Source organism: Lepidochelys kempii, chromosome 9 (assembly GCF_965140285.1).
Source record: "Lepidochelys kempii isolate rLepKem1 chromosome 9, rLepKem1.hap1, whole genome shotgun sequence".
Taxonomy (NCBI): Eukaryota; Metazoa; Chordata; order Testudines; family Cheloniidae; genus Lepidochelys; species Lepidochelys kempii.
Window position 1 is genome coordinate 75,690,431 of NC_136388.1, and position 19,047 is coordinate 75,709,477.

A 19,047-nucleotide genomic window follows, 5' to 3' on the forward strand; every position below is an offset into this window, starting at 1 on the left:
AATTTCAAATCCTAACATCCTTCGACTGCTGGGCAGTTCAGATTCAGATATGAGCTTCACTGCTAGGCCCCTCTCTATTATGGGCTTAGTCAAAACCTATAATCCAAATATCTCTGAGCTTTCTGGCCTGGGTTTATGTCTAAAAGCCCTTCAGTCACATTTCTTCCACTACAGTAGAACCTCAAAGATACGAATACCAGAGTTACAGACTGACTGGTCAACCGGACACTATGTGAAACTGGAAGTAACCAATCAGGCAGCAGCAGCGATTAAATAAAACAAGCAAGCAAGTACTGTACTGTACCTGTATTGCATCTTACAGGTAGGCACATCTGGGCTGCCTGCCCCCACCCCACTCCCAGCCACTTACAGCAAGATGTTGGGGCTGCCAAGCCAAGGCATATGGTTGCCAACTTTCTAATTGCACAAAACCGAACACCCTTGCCCCGCCACCTTCCCAGAGGCCCCAGCCCTTCTCTGAAGCCCCAACCCCATTCACTCCAGTTGCCCTCCCTCTGTTGTTCACTCTCCCCCACCCTCACTCACTTTCACTGGGCTGGGGCAGGGGGTTGAGGTGTGGGAAGGGATGAGAGCTCCAGCTGCGGGTGCGGGCTCTGGGGTGGGGCCAGAAATGAGGGGTCCAGGGTGCGGGAGCAGGCTTTGGGCTGAAGCAGAGGGTTCATGTGCAGGAGGGGGTGAGGGCTCTGGCTGGGTGCAGGCTCTGGGGTGGGGCTCAGAATGAGGGATTTGGGGTACATGAGGGAGCTCTGGGCTGGGGCAAGGGGTTTGGAGTGCTGGAGTGGGCTCAGAGCTAGGGGTTAGGGTGCGGGAGGGGGTGTGGGCTCCATCTGGGGGTGTGGGCTCTGGGCTGGGGTCAGGGATGAGAAGTTTGGAGCACAGGAGGGGGTGCAGGCTGCAGGCTCTGGGGGGGGCCTCAGGGCTTAGGCAGAGGGTTGCGGTGCAGGGTCTGGGAGGGAATTAGGATGTAGGAGGAGGTTCTGACCTCTGCATGGTGCGTGCTGTCCGTGCTCATAGGCACCACCCCCGCAGCTCCCATTGGCCATGGTTCCCGGCCAATGGGAGCTGCAGAGCCGGTGCTCGAGGCGGGGGCAGTGCGCGCAACTTCCCTGGCTGCCCCTGGTGGCCACTTCCAGGAGCCACGCAGAGCCAGGGCAGGCAGGGAGTCTGCTTTATCCCCGCTGCACCTCCGGCTGGACTTTTATCGGCCCAGTCAGCAGTGCTGACCAAAAAGGGACCCTGACGGCTCCAACTGGGCATTCCGGTCGAAAACCAGATGCCTGGCAACCCTACCAAGGCAGCCAGAGACAGCAGAGCAGGAGCAATGCTGGGGTCTGCACAGCTTTTACTCTTTCCTGTCCCTGGTCGGGAGGGGGGCGCACTGTTTTTATCCCCCCTCGGCCCCACCCTGAGGGGGCGATGCTGTTTTTACCTCCCCTCCACCAGGAGGGGAGATATGCTTTTTACCCACACACACCCATACTGTGCCTAGAGGGACAGGGACACACATACACACCCACCCCACCCCCCGCCTGGAGGGGGACAAGCTTGCAAACTCATGCAGGGGCTGACTAGGTTGCTCAGCTGCTGCTGAATCCTGGCTTGGAATGTCAGCTGCTGGATCTGGAACCCTAACTGCACTTTGTTTAGAGTTACAAACATTTCAGAGTTATGGACAACCTCCATTCCCAAAGTGTCCATAACTCTGACGTTCTACTGTATGTCACATTCCAAACCTATATTGCTTTTCCATACACTGATAGCATTTTACACCCAACTTGCACAGTTGTCAATGACCAGCAAAGAAATCATGGGGGGGGGGGGAAGGACAGCAAAAAAGCATGTGTAAGACTGAGGATACAATGGAAAGACTGTCAAGAGACGTTTGAACGGAAAAGGATTGGAACTCTGTCACAGGGTGCTCTGCTTACTCCTGGGTGGTGCCCCCTTTGGGCAATTCTGGGGATTAGCTGTACCTGGCCAACACCCCTTTCCAGCAGTTGGACTTCGTCCCTCTCTATCTGCGGCCCCCTCTCTTGCTCCAGGAGTTGCTGCTTCCTCTTTGTGTCTCAACCCCCTGACCAGGTCACTAAGTGTTCTTCCCTTCCAAGATAGGATACTTTCCAAGTCTCTCTGGCTAAGCAATATTCAACTACCCTGACTCCTGCTGTGACTCAGAGAGTCTGCTAGTTCACTGCCCCTGGTAGTACCACTTGGCACTGGTTGGCAGGGGAACCAAAGCCTCCCCCTCTACTCTGGGTTCTAGTCCCGGGCCCTTTACCAAGCAGTCAAGGTGTGCAGCTTCCTTCACCTTACTGCTCTTGCCACTGGACTACTGCCTAGTGTGCTTCCACTCTTCCTAGTCAGATCCTCTCTCCTAGATCTCAGGGATTCCTATCCCTCAGAGAGAGTAACTACCACTCTTCAACCTTTCTCTGTTGCCAGTCTCTTGGGTTTATGTAAACCCCACCTGTTCCCTCACAGGTGAGCTTGCTTCCAATTAGTAGCCTCCTCATAGCATACATCTCTCCCCTGTTTACTGCTTAATTGGTTGATTGGGCCTGCCTGTCCTAATTCAACTTCTCAGGGCGAGTAGCAGGACCATTACAAACTCCAAGACCAATGAACCCATGTCATGGACCAGGAGGAGTGGTGAAGAATTGTGGGCATCTCAGACCCCGTATAAATGAGAAATAGAGCTGAGAAATAAAGTTGCACAGGTGTCAATAAGTATGCATGGTACAAGACAGTGAAGAATCAGGCCCTGAAGGGATTTGATATCATTGAATAAATCGTGTGAGGTGAGGGCTAAAGAGGCATATTTTCTTTCTCTCTCTCTCTCTTTTTAAATTATAATTGTACACTCATATTTAGCACTAAAAGAAGAAGCTGTATTTTCTCACCTGAGATTCAGTGATCTAACCTCCCTCATTCCAGTCCCTCCCTTTTCAGTGCTTGCCTGGAATGTAATGAAAAGACAGAACAAAAGAGGGGGTGAGGGTAGCAGTATTCTGTTTCCTTTGGCTTTTGATGTCGGACTCTTTTGAGGTTTCCTACATGGGGGCGGAAAATGCTGTGCTGCTACTTGGCGCAGTGAGATGGGGCTAGTGCTCCTTAGCTAAGTTTTTATTGGTTAAATGGAGTGTACAAGTTGAACCCCATCAATTAGGGTTGCAGAAAAAACAGGTTTCAGAGTAGCAAGCCGTGTTCATCTGTATCCACAAAAAGGAGTACTTCTGGCACCTTAGAGACTCACAAATTTATTTGAGTATAAGCTTTCGTGAGCTACAGTTCACTTCATCGGATGCATGCAGTGGAAAATACAGTGGGAAGATTTATATGCACAGAGAACATGAAACAATGGGTGTTACCATACACACTGTAACGAGAGTGATCAGGTAAGGTGAGCTATTACCAGCAGGAGAGCCGGGGGCAGGGGGGGAACTTTTGTAGTGATAATCAAGGTGGGCCATTTCCAGCAGTTGACAAGAACGTCTGAGGAACTGTAGTTGGGGGTAGGGGGGGAATAAACATGGGGAAATAGTTTTACTTTGTGTAATGACCCATCCACTCCCAGTCTTTATTCAAGCCTAAGTTAATTGTATCCAGTTTGCAAATCAATTCCAATTCAGCAGTCTCTCCTTGGAGTCTGTTTTTGAAGTTTTTTTGTTGAAGAATTGCCACTTTTAGGTCTGTAATCGAGTGACCAAAGAGACTGAAGTGTTCTCCAACTGGTTTTTGAATGTTATAATTCTTGACGTCTGATTTGTGTCCATTTATTCTTTTTACATAGAGACTGTCCAGTTTGGCCAATGTACATGCTTAATGTACGGTGCTTTATGACCCTGTTGTGAGAAGAAATGCAGAGATTTGGCGGACCCTATCATTGATGTCATGTGACTCTAACAGATGCTGTTGTCGTTGGGGCAAGGAAGCCAAAGAAATGTTGAGCCACTAGAGTCAGTTAGCTGTTGCTTTGAACTTCGTTAAAGCTTAGAGTTACTTTTACGTAAGAGCACACTGAAGGTTTCTGGGCATGCTCAGAAGGGAAAACATTCAGTCAGTAGCAAAGGGGTGCATAATTATTTGCCTATGAGCCATATAGACATGGAAATGTAAGCTATAGCTCTTCAGTACAGCCTGAGGAACAGAGATACAGGCTGCCTGTCTGTGAGGTTCATGCCTGGCAAAGGGACTGTGCCTATTACCTGCCTTTTACTATCCAAGCGAGCGATGATTATATAGGTTTGTATAGCTAATTGGTGTGAGAATAGTAAGCTAGTCAGAGGAGTGGTAATAGTGTTAAACGTTCCCTCTGCCTAATTTTCATTGTGTTTTCATTTTGAATTTAGTTATATGCTGTACTCTAATAAGTGTAAAGAACCATAACCTTCCCTGTAGGGCCTCCTTCCATGTAGGAGACAGGAATCTCAGTGAGTTTGCACCTGGGGAGATTCCTTCACATTCTTTCATAAGGTGATGGGGAGCAAACTACACAGACATGTCAGAAACAGGGGAGAGAAGGAGTCGGCCTCCAAAACCAACAGATCTCAGAGGCTCTTCTGAGGCCAATTACATAGCTTCCCCCCATTCCCTCTTCAATCCTTGGTAGCAGGACTCTTGGAGGAGTTGGCCACCAGGAGCTCCCCAAACAGCTGCGACCCCCTTGGTATCCCTCTCAGTGGAATTTTCACATCTCCAAAGGAAAGATAGGCCCCAATTCAGCAAAACATTTACACACAGGCTAAATTTTAAGCATGGAAGTCAATGGGGCTTGTGACGCTGCACCCCATATTCTTTATAAAATATTGTTGTAATATGAACATGGCATAATCAAGAGATGGGTCACGTGAGGTATCATTGGAAAGGTTATGATTTGCTGAATGTGTGCATGTATCAATTTGTATGCGTGTATTAGGAATATTGACTATGTAACAATTACAACTGTGTGTGTACTTGAGGAACACCCGCCAGACAGTAGGCAATCAGCCTGAATGGGCAATTAGGAAAGACAATAGAATGGGTCTTTGAAGACGCTGATCTCTCATCTTCCTGGCGTTCCTTCTTGTTGACATTACAAATAAACCTTGTCTCATGGTGGATTTAACACTGCGAGGTCATGTGATAATGTCACCTGGTATAGAGTACCACCTTGGACACTGCTGGTATTTTTCCACTGGAAACAAATGTTTATGTAAATCCTATTTAAGGCTGGGAAGTGAGTCAATGAGGGCTCTCCTCCATTGCCTCCCTGCCCAAGATGGAAGACTTCTGAAAGCACTGGAAGAAACAAAGGAACGAAGCTGGAGAAAGGCATGGGCTGAGTCCAGGCTGAGACAGGGGTCTAGCTTGTGAAGAGAAATAAGTGGAACTCTAAGCTTCATAAACTCTACCAACCTGCCTAAAACAATATTTAGGGTGAAAAATTACTATTTTTAACCTGTTTCTTTAGTGAATTAAGCTTATGTTGCGTGTTGTTTTATTTGCTCAGTAATCTGCTTTGTTCTGTTTGCTATCCCTTATCACTTACAATTTACCTTTTGTAGTTAATAAACTTACTTTTTGTTTATTCCAAAACCTAGTTTGTGCAATTCATAACTGGGGTGGGGCGGGAGAGCTGTGCATATCTCCCTCCACAGTGAAGGAGGGATGATTTTTATGAGTTTATGCTATATAGATCTCTATACAGTGCAAGACAATACAATGTTGGGTTTACACTCCAGAGGGTGTGTGCACAGGAGAGCTGGGCATTCCCCTAGCTGAACCCGCCCCAAAAGAGCTAATCGCAGACTCTGTGATTATACAGCTGGGTGCGTCCCTGCCTGTGTGTGTACTGGAAAGGGGCTTGAGAGCAGCACAGGGTAAGGGAAACCCAGGCTGGTTGGACAGGTGGGCTCAGTGGGACCCCAGCACATCCAGTGGCACCCCGAAACGGGGGTCCAACCCATCACAGGGCTATTCATGCTTAAGGTTAAATGAGAGTCTAAGTGCCTTGCTGAACTCAGGCCTTAATGCTGATGTCTCTCTATTTATCTTAGATCCTTATATAGCCCCCATTACCATATCCGAGTGCCTCACAATCTTTAAAGTATTATTCTCACAACACCCCTATGAGAAAGGGAAGTGTTGTTACCCCCATTTTACAGATGGAGAACTGAGGCAAAACAGACTAAGTGACTTGCCAACAGTTACACAGAAAGTTTGTGACAAAGCAAGGAAGCTGGATTTGCCAAATCCCAGGCTAGCACTCCAACCACTACACCATGTGTCCTCTCTCTATAGTGAGCACTAATTTCCAGTGGGGCCAGAGGAAGGCGCCCAGTCTCAATGTCTCCCACACAGTGGAAGTCAATGCCTGTGGACACCTCTTGGAGGAACTTCTATGGGATTAGGGAAGGGGTATATTGCCACATAGACAGATCTCCTCTGAAGGCAGAAAATATAAAAACCCAGCGGGGAGGGGATAATTTGGTTAGTGATTAGGTAAGGTTTATAGTGAATTCCCACTGCAAAAAACAATTCACCAGTGCAGCTGGGGAGGGGGTGGGGAAGGCCACTTTACATTTCTGGTCCCTGTGAGGAGTTTTGTTATGAAAGTAGAATTTTTGGTCTTTCAGCCTTGCTGTTACAATGAAAAATGGATGAAGCTGTACTGCTGGGACACGTTGGGAAAATCAAACAGCAGAAGCTTGAATAAGCAAATCTCCCCCATGTTGGTAGAACTGCTATGTCAGAGGGAAGTTTTGCACTGACAGAACTTGTGAGGGGAGCCATAGCTACTGTGGCATTGGCTTAGAGTGGAGGAGAGGAGCTATGAGGTTGTTGATGTAAACATGAGAGAGAGAGATACTAAATAAGCTGCACACAGCCTATGTGTCTGCTTGCTCCTAATCACAGAACTAGAATCACTGATAAACTTATCTACCCCCAAAATTTTCAAAAAATGGGGACTGGATCTCAACAGCCCCTGGGTTTTGTTTCTGCTCATAGCAGGATGCCTGAAATAAACACCTGATCCCCTTGAAAAATCAGGGGCTTACGTCCTTCAATATGTTAGCATTTTTGGCACAAGGTGGCTGGCTCTCTCCCTCACTAATGCGGGACATTCACTGGTCAATATGTAAAGCAAACTTACATGTATTTCAATGTTTAAAGAGTTCCTTCTGCCCACAAAGAGACCTTCCACTTCCCTGAACCTCATTGTTTCCTGGTTCACCACTCACCTCAAGCCTCCACTGTTCCCCTTCCTAGCCCTTCACCCTTCAGGTCCACAATCACCATCCTTCCAGAGGTAGAGGGCTCCCTTTGAAGTTTGTAATTAGCTGGCACGGTTACCACTTAGCAATCACAGACATGTCTTATCTCCAGTGCGTGAGTGGCTGCCTCCACAGTAACACCAACCCCTGCTGGCTGAGCTACTGAGACTAGGAAAATGGCTGCTTCTCCCAGGGGACCGTTACAGCACCAGGCCACTGGGCTAGTCCAGTGTTTTGCTTTTCACTCCTGACTAATTATAAAATACACCCCAGCAACAACTACCTTGTCTGTAATGCAGAAAAGTGCTGGCACAAAATGCTGAAGACTTTAGGATCCTTAACCTCCTAAGGCTGACAATGTTATCATATAACTACACCATTTAAAACGAGTAAATATATATAAACCCCCACATTTACTACTCAACAGTTATTTTCTCTGACTAGCATGAGTATATTTAATGATTTATTTGAAAACAAAATAGATGCACAGTAGAGGGTTTATGTATAAATCATCCATATTTTCTATTTACTTCATACACCTGTTCTGTAAGAATGTGTATATATCTATCCTTGTGCATTCTATGCCATTTAACCAAAAACAGACTTTTAATTTTATGCATTTACTATCTCTTCTTTAGTCTATATATTTTGTAATGCTTATTTGCATACCACAATCCCTCTCTCCCCCCACCTCAATAATGTAATAACAGTACACAAAAGCCAAAGTACTACAATGCCAGGAAATATGGAATGAGAATATATTTATGCATAATGTTAACAGTGGCAGATTTTTGGTTAAATGGCATAGCATGCATGATTTCTCTTTCACTCGGTAAGATTGGCTGAACAGATAAACAGTGGAAGACATAGCAGCTTTAGTTGTTACCCGATTAGAGTATTTTAATCTTCGTTTCACTTAAATCAAGAACTGCACTATACATCTGCAAGCTAAAGTTCATTTTAGTGATCACTTGCACCAGAAAGCTTATGAGTGTCATCAAAAGCTGGAATGATTTTAGGGTCTCAGTTTTTATTTGTTACAACATTGGCTGACAAAACCCATTACATCATCCATTTGGAACAGAAATTCTCTGCAGCTGCTTGTGTTGTGTGATGGGTTTTGTTTAAAAAAAATAAGACAGATTTCGGTTTCTTTCTTTCTGGGCAATTTTCCTTTAAATTGCTGAAAACTGTATGCTAAAAGGCTTAAAAAGAAGTGAAAAGGAAAAGGGCAGCACACAGCAGTTTTATCCATTCATTTTTTTTATTTCCCTTCCAAAAAGACCTTGGGGGGCGGGGGGGAAATAGCCCCATTACCCTGCATATCCAGTGAATCTAGTGAAGCATGAAAAGCAAAGCACAGTGTCATGGCAATGGCAGATGGCACAAAGAAAGTAGGGAGGGGTCAAGCTCGGAAACATTGTTCAATTTCTGACCTCAGAATGGACCACGGTATTAATGGGTTGAGTGGCAGAGAGTAATTAAACTGGAGGTGAGGAAAACTATTACTTTTCTTCAATGAGCAGAGGCACCGCACTATCAGTTTATCCAGAGAAAAGCCGCGGAGGACTGGAGTGCCAGTACCTCACATCCTGTTTCCTTCCCTTGAATATCCGTGGCTTTGTGCACATGAATGGTCTGCACTTGAGGCAGAGGGTTTTTTTTAGTGAGCCAGGCAGTCCAAATGCTTTTCATAGCACATGGCTGATATAGCCACATATTTAATTCTGAGATATCATTTTAATTACAGCCAAGAACTCCTGCCCTCTCAGGGAACAACCAAACCAAAAAAGGCAATTTTGTTGTTTTAAAAATGAACACAGGCTTTATATTAGGGAATAACCGACTATTGCAAGAGAATTGTGATGACATGAAGACAGGCAGTGTCTGGCTTCTATAGTTATGACATTAGAACACGTTAAGAAATTAACATTTGTTGCAGTTCTAAATCATTTAGCATTGCTAGGGTGTCTGGCTTTTTAATGTATTTGCTTAAATCAACCCTCAGTTTTAACCGTCTTTTCTCCCCACCATCCTTTTCTGATCATCCCGTCATGCAGAACAGATCCACTTTTTGGATCCAGTTCCCCCTGTTTTTGATAGGAAACTGAATGACTTGAACTGAATTGTTTTGGTTATCTCTGAAATGGTTAGAGACCACCACACACACACAAATAAATTTATAAACAGAAAGAAAAATGCTCATCTAGTACTAAGACAAAATTAATTCCTTAATATTTGGAGATAGCTGTCTATTATGATTAATTATTATTATTATTACACTAGACCTCACAGGCTTCAGTCAGGATCAGTGCTAGGCGCTCTACTAGCATAAATGAAGACGTGAGGCAGATCCTTGGCTGGTGCGAATTGTGGAGCTATGACAATTGACACCAGCAGAGGATCTGCCCCATAGACCCTGCCCCTAAGAACTTCTCATGTATTAAATAGACATACACCTCACCTTTGGTCTCCAGCAGGTTGAAAAGTTATAACAGTACCTAATCCTGCCAGGAAAATCAAAGTATTCCTCAGCTCAAACATCTTACAGCAGGCTCACAGACAGTGCTGATGTGATGGTTACAGCTGTACCCTATCTGACCTGTATCCTACCTGGAACCCACTGCAGCCTGTAGCATGACTAGGACCTTGCTCCTCTACTGTGTTTAATCTGGCAATACCTTTCCTTTCTTCTTTGGACAGAAAGAAATTAGGCAAAAATCTTCAATGCTTTCCTGTGACTGAGCAGTGTGGGTGTTTCTGTGATAGGGAAGGTAGAAGCAATACATGTTAAGTATTACATTTACCCTCTCTACAATGCCTCCAAGGTCTCACAAGTCAAAGCCAGTGATTCAACTCTATTTCTGAATCTGGGTGTCTCATAACAGGGCACAACATCTTGCAGAGACGGGATCCATCTGGCTTTTTTTTTAAGTGAACCATATCTTTTACAAAATAAGATGAATTAGTCAAATACTCCCATAATTCACAAGTCATGAGTTCAGCACTAAACTGTGTAATACACAGAAAGGGATTACAATTAAATTCATATAATATATAGTACTGTATAGAAAGAACTATGCTATAAGAATGCTAAGGTCGCAAAGTCAAGCACTCAGAAGTAAGGAAATGCCAGAATTAAGGTTCTCTGTGCACGCTTAATTTAACTGCCTTGTGCATATGCATTATGATAGCTTTAATTACATCGTCACATGATATTTTTTCCATAGGACCCCTGCCTCATTCAATGCACAATGGATGGTGCTCACTTAATGGGCAGCTATTCAAAATTTTGTTTTCTCCTCATTGTTCAGTGTGTCACTCGAGGCCTTATTTACTGCACACTATTCCAACCCTGCTGTGAATACAGAATTACTAATTTCCTTATGGGCTTTTCTATGGTGCTCTTCACTATAGTATGAGTGCTTCACAAACGTCGACAAATGTATCTTCAAAACAACTCTGTGAGGTGAGTGGCTTTTATTCCCAATTTACAGATGGAGAATGGAGGTACACAGAGATTAATGTCAAAGGTGTCCACTAACTTCAGGTGCCCAATTTGAGATGCGTAGGACCTGATTTTTCAGACTACTTCACTTTATATAGCAGCGACTTCAGCTGCAGCTGTGAGTGCTCAGCCTTAGGGTCTCAAATTGGGCACCCCTAAAACAGGGAACATACAGTTAGTGGCCACCTGTGAACAGTCTCATTTACATGCCCCGTCAAGGATCACATGGGAACTCTATGGCAGAGGCAGGAATAGAATCCAGTTTTCCAGGGCAGCAGTCAACTGCTTTAACCACAAGACCATCTTTTCTCTTCCTTCAATCCCCTGCCTCTTTCACTACACACCTTCCAATTTCTGCAAGAAATGACGCAGGGCTTCTACGGACAACAGCCTCCTGCACCACACCACCCTGATTCATCCCCAGATCAGGTCCATGCTGTGCACCCTCAGAGGGAGAGGGCCTTTGGAAAAAATAGCATGCGCTCATACAGTTAAAGACTATCATAATGCATACATACAAGGGGGCTGACTTAAGGTTGCACAGGCAAACTTAGTTCTGGCATTTCCTAACTTCTGAGTGTGTGACTTTGCAGCTGTAATAGTGTTCTTTCAGTGTACTTTTGTGTGTAATTTCCTAGGGATTATTTTAAAACCAAATTGAAATCACAGAAATTCCATCACGTGGCATCATACTGGTGTTCCTTTGTACTTAATGCAATGTGCTTTTCTGATCCATGGTTTAATTTCTTGTTTGAATTAATTTTATATTTGGGGATGTTTTATTCCACTGGGTTTTCTGTAAAGTGCTGTGTGCCCTTTGGAGGTATAAGGGTCTACTTTATTCAAATAATTAATGGGCCAAATCTTGTCTTTACTCAAAACATACTCAGGTAAATGTTCCTCTCCATTCTACCTGTGCAACTACATGACAAGGTAAAGCCACAGCAAAGAGAGTAGGGTTGCACTGGTATCCATGAAGAATTTTGCCCACATGGAACTTTGCCTGAGTAGATTGTCTTGATCCTAACTTCTCCCAGTATGTTATTTACAGGGTTAAATATCGCAGCATTATTAAAGTATTCAGTGGAACTACATTAGTTTGATAACCATCGGGCATAACAGAGCAGAAGCTCTCCTGATCTGAAACAATATAGCTGCTGCTTTGTTTTGATTCTATTCTATATAAATTTGATTGCATGGCGCTTTGTCACTTGACAGGTAAGCTAGATAGCTGGCTTTAAAATGTACTCGCTACCCACTTATACTGTGGAAATGTCTTCATTGTGCATATCCTGCTGGTTATGAGCACAGGCACTTCTGTGCACTCTGCATGTATGTAGTCAGTATCATTGGGCTAGGCAGAAGTTGTTAGATAGCTTTATAGCTACCTTCTGATGAAACCTTTTGAGGCTGGCTATCAACCCAGCAAAAGAACCCTTGACCTTGGCTGTCCTGTTTTGACACATGAGAACTGCCATGATTACCTTAAAAAGAAAAAGGGACCAGTTGGGGAAATTTCCAGTTTATTCCAGTGCTAATCAAAAAATGTAAGATTGTCATACAACATATGGCAGCACCACAGCTGGATTACATTATGCAAAACAGTAGCTTAGTCTTCTGAGGGTTTTCCTACTTTGGAGTCGTTCCAGTTTTTGGGTTTAGTGCACAAGTAGTTGGGTGGTGTTAGTGGCTTGTGAGGAGGTCAGTGTGGATGGTCTGGTGGTCCATTCTGGCCTTAAACTGGATTCTAAACTTCACTCATGGAGAACAGATAGGATTCATGAAGGAGAGAGTTGTGCCAAATAAATTTGTGAGCTCCTTTGAGGAACCATCTTGCTCTTGCTTTCCCTTTGGAACTGGAAGAGACATGTAATAAGACTGAATTAATAGTGTTAATATTTATATTATAGGAACGCCCATACGGTATATGTATCTGGGATCCAATTTCAGGCTTCACGGCAGTTGTTTGGTGTCTGCAGAGAAGAGAGAACTGTGTGATTGATGTGTGAGAGATCAGATGAATGCGGGAGGAGATGAAGCAAGCTATCTGAATCTTGTTACACATTGGCTGTGTGTACTTGGCTTTTGTGTGTGTGTGTGTGTGAAAAAAATCTCCCACTGTTATTCGAGCACCACTGCTGCTCTACCAGTGCCAGCAACAGCGTGGGAGCATTAGACCCAGCAGCTAGCGTTTTTGCCACTAGGTAACATGCTACAGATTTCCCTCCTGTTCAGATATTTGCAGCTTGAAAGTGGATTCTAGCTACTACCCCAGTCTAAGTAACATCCCTGGCACTTAGTAAATTCTCTCCAACCCTGTTCCAAGCAGACACCACCCACAAGTTCTTCTCACTCTCTTCCCACTACTGTTTTTTGCAAGTTGCCTCACAAGGGTACCCTGCCTTCAGGTTCAGTGAGGGAGTAAATGCAAGCTTTGCAAGTGGCTGGGACCATTACCTGGGATAACCAACCTGGGTTTTGGGCCCATTGCAGCAGAGTCTCAGTTTTCATTTAAAAACAACAACAGGCAGGGGGCGGGAAGTTTCTAGCCCTTTGCCTTGTGAAAGTAGCTTGAAAAATGTAAACTAATCACTAGGGTTGAAAGGATACAGCAGCTGGGCTATATTTCCACAGTAGAAGGCTGGTGAACACCCTGAAGAGCCTCTGTCCCACATTTTTAATATAAAAGGTCAGCCCAAATCATTGATTTCACTACAGTCCCAAGGCTGGGCCTGCACCTACTGCTATGATAATGGTGGACAGGACTTATGCCGGGGGAGGGGAAAGATGGCAACAAATTAGCTCATAGGCCCATCCCCAAATATGCTAAAGCTATGTCTGTGTGTTGAAGATGTCAGTCCTCTGAGGCTGGAACTCAACAACTGCTAACACACCATGGGGGTGCCTGCCACTGACAACAGTGCTGCAGAAGGAAATCTCTTCCTGTGTCCTTCACCAGCACCTTTAGGGGTGAAGGAATGAAGAGCCAGTACTAGAAGAACATCTGGAGCCCCTTCTCCCCCTGTTCCCAATTCCCCACTACCTTCTATGGAAGATTTACTCCCTCACCTGAACCCCCACACCACCTAAGAGAGACACCCCCACCCCTAAGAATCACACCCAGTATTGCCAACCCTAGGTGTTCAAAAGACATGAGTCAGCCACCAAGTCATAACTTTGGCTTTAAAAAAATATATAGTTTTTAAAGTTTAGTGATTTATTATATGCCAGGTTATTTTTGTTTGCCCCCTGTTTCTAAGCCCTTGGAATGCAAACGGGTCATGTTTTCCAGTTTTTCTCCCATCTCATGAAGACTAGAAACACTTTTAAAATGAAAGTTCAAGTTCTCAACTAAAGCAATGGACTCCAGGAGCTGGGGCTTTAATGCCAAATATCACGAGAAGCACACAAAATTGAGAATGGGCCACGTTGCACACCCCCTTGACACAGGAGTGGTGGAAGCTCCCTGAAAGTAAGTGTGTGTGTGTGGGAGGGGGGCTTGGGGGGGTGAAGCACTGGGATTCAGCATTTCACAAGAATATTCCTTGTCAAAGGATATTAAACAGCTTATCATGGCCCAATACAAAAGATAATCTGCTGGAGTTTTAGGAAACCAAAATGGAGGCTTAAAGATTAAAATAGTTTAAAGGGCTGGAAGGTTTTCATTCCTCTCACCTTTAATTAATTCATTTTGAAGTGCTCCAAGAAAAAATTAAACATCTGAGGACCATACTTTAATATGTTCTGCTTAGGATATTACTTGATCTTGCCTAGAAGGATTTATTAGTATTAACAAGTTAACAAGGGCCTCCACACCACCCCTTCTTCTGAGGTCCCACCCCCTGCTCCTCTCCACTTCCAGTTGCTCACCCTTACGGCTCCCCTCCCACTTTTAAAAGTGATGGGGCCATGGCCCTTTGGCTGCCTCTCTTCCGGCGCTCCTGACCTGACACCACCATTATCAGCACATGTCCCACACACTGCTACCACCATCACTGTAGATGTGAGGAACAGCTGTCAGGCAGGGGAATCACAGAATTTCCATGAGTGATGGGAAAGGGGATATACAGTTAGTTGAATAGAGTAGAAGGACTGATGGATTTGGGTACAAGGGAGGATTTATTTTTAAGGGGAGGAGAACTAGTGGAATTAGCATGGGGGGGGGGAGAAAGGAAAGTATTAAATTAGAGGATGCCTTGGGGGCAAGAGTATCTTACTGAGGTAGTAAAATATTGAGGGAGCCCCTTAATATGTTAAAAAAGTAAAAAAGGTCTAGAATTATTTACATAACTGCATCTGTTACTGCTGGAAATGCCTACTGGGTATTACAGCTATTAGGCTAGAATGATTGTGCACTTTATGATAAAATAAACATCCTCGACTTTCTCATAAGAATGAGAAAAAAAACATTCTTCTCTGAACACAAGCCTTCAACAGTTATTTATCCCTCTACTATGTGCCATTTTACAGCCACTAAACCCCAAGTGATTGGCTTTACATAATAGCGAATGTCCCGTTGCTTGGCTTAAACTAGAGATGGATCTGGCTCTCTCAATGCCTGCAGTGCATTGTGTACATGTCTTTATCTTACTCATTTACCAATGCATAAATCCAATAACCCTCAGCATAACCTGGAGTATCCTTCAGCATATCAAAATGATCAGAAAATCAAACCCACACAGTTCTCTGCCTTCCATCTGGAATACCCATCAAATTTTGTTTAAAGCATGAATTTACTTGATGAATGAATGGATTTATTTAGATCAGAAACTTACCACAGAATAATCATGGTTTCCACTATAGCATACCATGCACCATGTTCACAGGATGCATGTTAACCACAACTACATTATACCCCTTAAAAACATGAGAACAGCTATGTAGAATAAAATAAACTTCTCCTCTGAGCATTTGATCCACAAGGTGTTGTATACTCTCTTCAGCACTGACCCAGCAAAGCAAGTAAGTGTGTGCTTAATGTTATGACATGACAATTAGTGTAATCAGAGCTAGTATGAGCCAAATGGTGGAGCAATGGCCTGCCCTCCACTCTGGGTTCCAGCTCACAGACCATCTAATCAGCAGACAAAGTCTATTCCCTCCTAGACCTTGCTGCCACTTTTCCTATGTCTTTTCTACCTGGCTGGCTTCTCCCCACCTCTGGGTTTGCCAGTATCCCAACTCCCAGAGAGTAGGCATAGGCTACCTGTGGTCACCAAACCCATCTCTCAGCAAATGACTGCAGACTGAGTCCCTCTCTTCTACTAGCAGCTTCCTGCCTTTATAAAGCCAGCCCAGCTGAGTCCTCCTCAGTTGGGCCCCCTCATTCAATGAGGGAACAACCTGATTCCCTTCAGCTGTGGTCTGTCTGATTAATTGGCCCACTTCATCACCTACATTAACTCTTTCAGGGCAAGTGTGGAGGTGAACACACCATCATAATCTGTTTGAGATGCTTGCTCATCCCGCTTGGTCCACAACACTTTCCTATGAATTTTTTCCCCTTGGGATGCAGGCTGCAAAAAGGTTCTGCAACTTTGACTTAAAGTAATTCCAAGCCTCCTCATTCAGATCCTTAAATTCTTCAATCCTGTCCACATCCCTAATTCCCTTAATTTTTTAAAGTTTGCCCTTCACTTCTATGTCAGAAATATGATGATTTTATTTTTAGTTACAAGTAACATATCTCTATTGTACAGTACTCTCATCATTCCATAATTAATATGTTTTAAATTCTGTCCAGACCAGTATTTATAAGTTCTTATTAAAAGAGAATAAAGACAAAATAGAAAAGAAAAAAAGAAAAAGATTTATACTAGTAATAACTGTATGAACGGAATTTAATACAGCAGATGGAAGGGTAGCGTGTGGGCAAGTCTTTGGTATTTGTAAAGCAGCATACATCTGCTACTAATGATGTTAATAGTCTGATTTATTTCAGTTGCTAAAATAGAGAATCTTAGTAAGTTAAGTCAGATGAGTAGGCTCTTTCTCTTCCAGCTGAATAGGACCAAACCCCCACCACCCCCAACCCTGCGATAAGCCCATTTAGTATACAAAATGAATTAAACACAAGATTTTGAGTATAATTGAAGGCTAATGCTAAACATAAAACTGTAAAAATGGTGCCATCATTACAGCATGAAGAAATGGGTGAGAAATACATCAGAAATCAAAGATAGTTTTTTTAAAAAAACCTTTCAAAAATTATTTTATAACAAATGAACAAGAAACCTAAGGTACAGCTAGAGCTGTCAATGTGACTCTCATGTTCAATGTTATCCCAGGGGATGCAATGAGGTAAGATTAGCTGTACTTTATGGTGAACATGGGCAGAATCTATTATCTGAAACATCCATGAATAAAGAAAGAAAAGAGGTTGATAGACTCGGAAGACAGGTAAGCTGATGTGCTCTGAAACAGTCTTGTGCCTCTGATGCCTTTCCTGTTATTATTCTCTTCTTTCTTGATCTTACACCAGGGAAGCACAATTTTGGTCCCAGTGTTTTGTGACATAGTGTCATTACCCTCATTTCTCCATTCCTTGCTCCTAGAATGTTTAAGGATTAAAAGAAAGAAAGACCCACAGCATCAATTCCCCAATATATATTACGTGCTAAACTGCATTTTATGCACAACCTTGTTTCACTGGCACAGGAGACACCATGGGGTGCACTGCACACTGTGTGGAGAAGTAATTTGCTAGAGCCTATTTGAGGGTGAAGCTTACTTCCTTGACACAGAGCCAGCAGCCCCTGTACTTCCCTCAGATCTGGGAAGCCCTACTATGGCCCTTACTCCCTGCATGGATGAGTTAGGCCTAGTCACAATCTAGCCCTATAAACACAGCACTTGGCTGTATCACTCATCCCACAAAACATAATGGCTGTTGTTTTGATTATAATTTCTCACAGGTCCAAATTAGAAAAATTCCCTGGTACAGTTTGACATGCTCATGTTTTCAACATCTAAAAGAGGGGAATTGAGTTGCTCAAGATCAAACAATGAATCAGCCGCAGATTGATGATCAAAATCCAGGAGTCTTCATTTCCAGTGTCTTGTTATATTCATTAAGCAACACTCTCTCACTGTGTTTAAGGCACAAAACATCTCTTATGGGCACACCATGGATTCAGAGCCAGATGTTCAAAAGTATGTGAAACTCAGATAGATATGCACAAACCCTAGGTTGCATGCATCAGTGTACAAATGTACACTCACTCTGGAGTTTGTCTGAACAAAGTGCAAATGGAAAATATGGCCCTAGTTTTATTTGATTCTAGGGCACTGGTTCTCAAACTTTTTTTTTCGTGGACAACTTGAAAATTGTGGAGGGTCTTGGTGGACCACTTAATGATCTTTCCAAATGTAGTTTGTACTACTAGCTAACTATTATAAAGCGCTGTGGATAAAAGCGCTATATAAAAAAACCCTTAATAATAATGAAAAAATTTTTGTTCTACAAATAAAAGCACACAACTCATATTTTAATATCAGTAGTCTTACCTATCTAATGTGATGGATGAGCCTCTCTCCCCCACCATGGCAGCCCCCGAGCTGGGACTGGGAAGGAGGGGGGTCTCTCCCTGGCAGCCACAGCCCTGGAGCTGGGGAAAGTCGCCTCTTTCTCTGGCCACCGCAGCCCTGCACATCCCAAATTCCCCCCACCCCCTCTTCTCAACCCACTGCACCCTCCCATTTACCCTTACATGCGGCGTCTTCTCCAGGGTCCAGGCACCTAATTAGTGGAGCCACGCCTGTGCAGGTCCACTAATTGGGTGGTGACCCTTCATTCTCTTCTGTGAGGCTGCCCAGGCATGCACCTTAGAGGGAACTATCCGTGGACCACCTGAATGGAGCTCACAGACTACCGGTGGTCCATGGACCATAGTTTAAGAACCTCTGTTCTAAGGAGCTCAGTTTTTGCCATATTCTCAGTGAATAAAAACACACATCTTCTTTTCATATTCCCTTGCTTACGAGGTACCTTTGCTACCTTGGTTTAATACACAGTGCCTTATAGAAGCAAAATCACCCCATGCTAAGCTAAGCTACCTACATTATAAAATTACTGAATTATTAACATATGATGAAAATTCTGCCTTGAGAATGCAAACCGTGCTTTTTCCTCAAATTTTGTTGAGCATCTGCAGTCTGATGTCAGAAAACAACGTATCTCCTTGTGTGGAGACAACTATACATAAACCAGTAATAAAGGAAGGATTGGGTTTAGGCACAAGCAAAGCAAGATGCAGTTTGGAGCAA

The 19,047-nt window shown here is 43.9% G+C and overlaps 1 long non-coding RNA gene across 2 annotated transcripts in view; it reads right to left on the minus strand.

The window, feature by feature from the left end:
* Nucleotides 1-12,296: 12,296 nt before the first annotated feature.
* The window catches only part of LOC140917655 (uncharacterized), a 31,787-nt gene continuing 25,036 nt past the window's right edge, over nucleotides 12,297-19,047 (minus strand). For both annotated transcript variants that reach the window (XR_012160942.2, XR_013636278.1), the window contains exon 3: nucleotides 12,297-12,638. This is a non-coding gene — a long non-coding RNA (uncharacterized LOC140917655). The remainder of the gene's footprint in view (nucleotides 12,639-19,047) is intronic.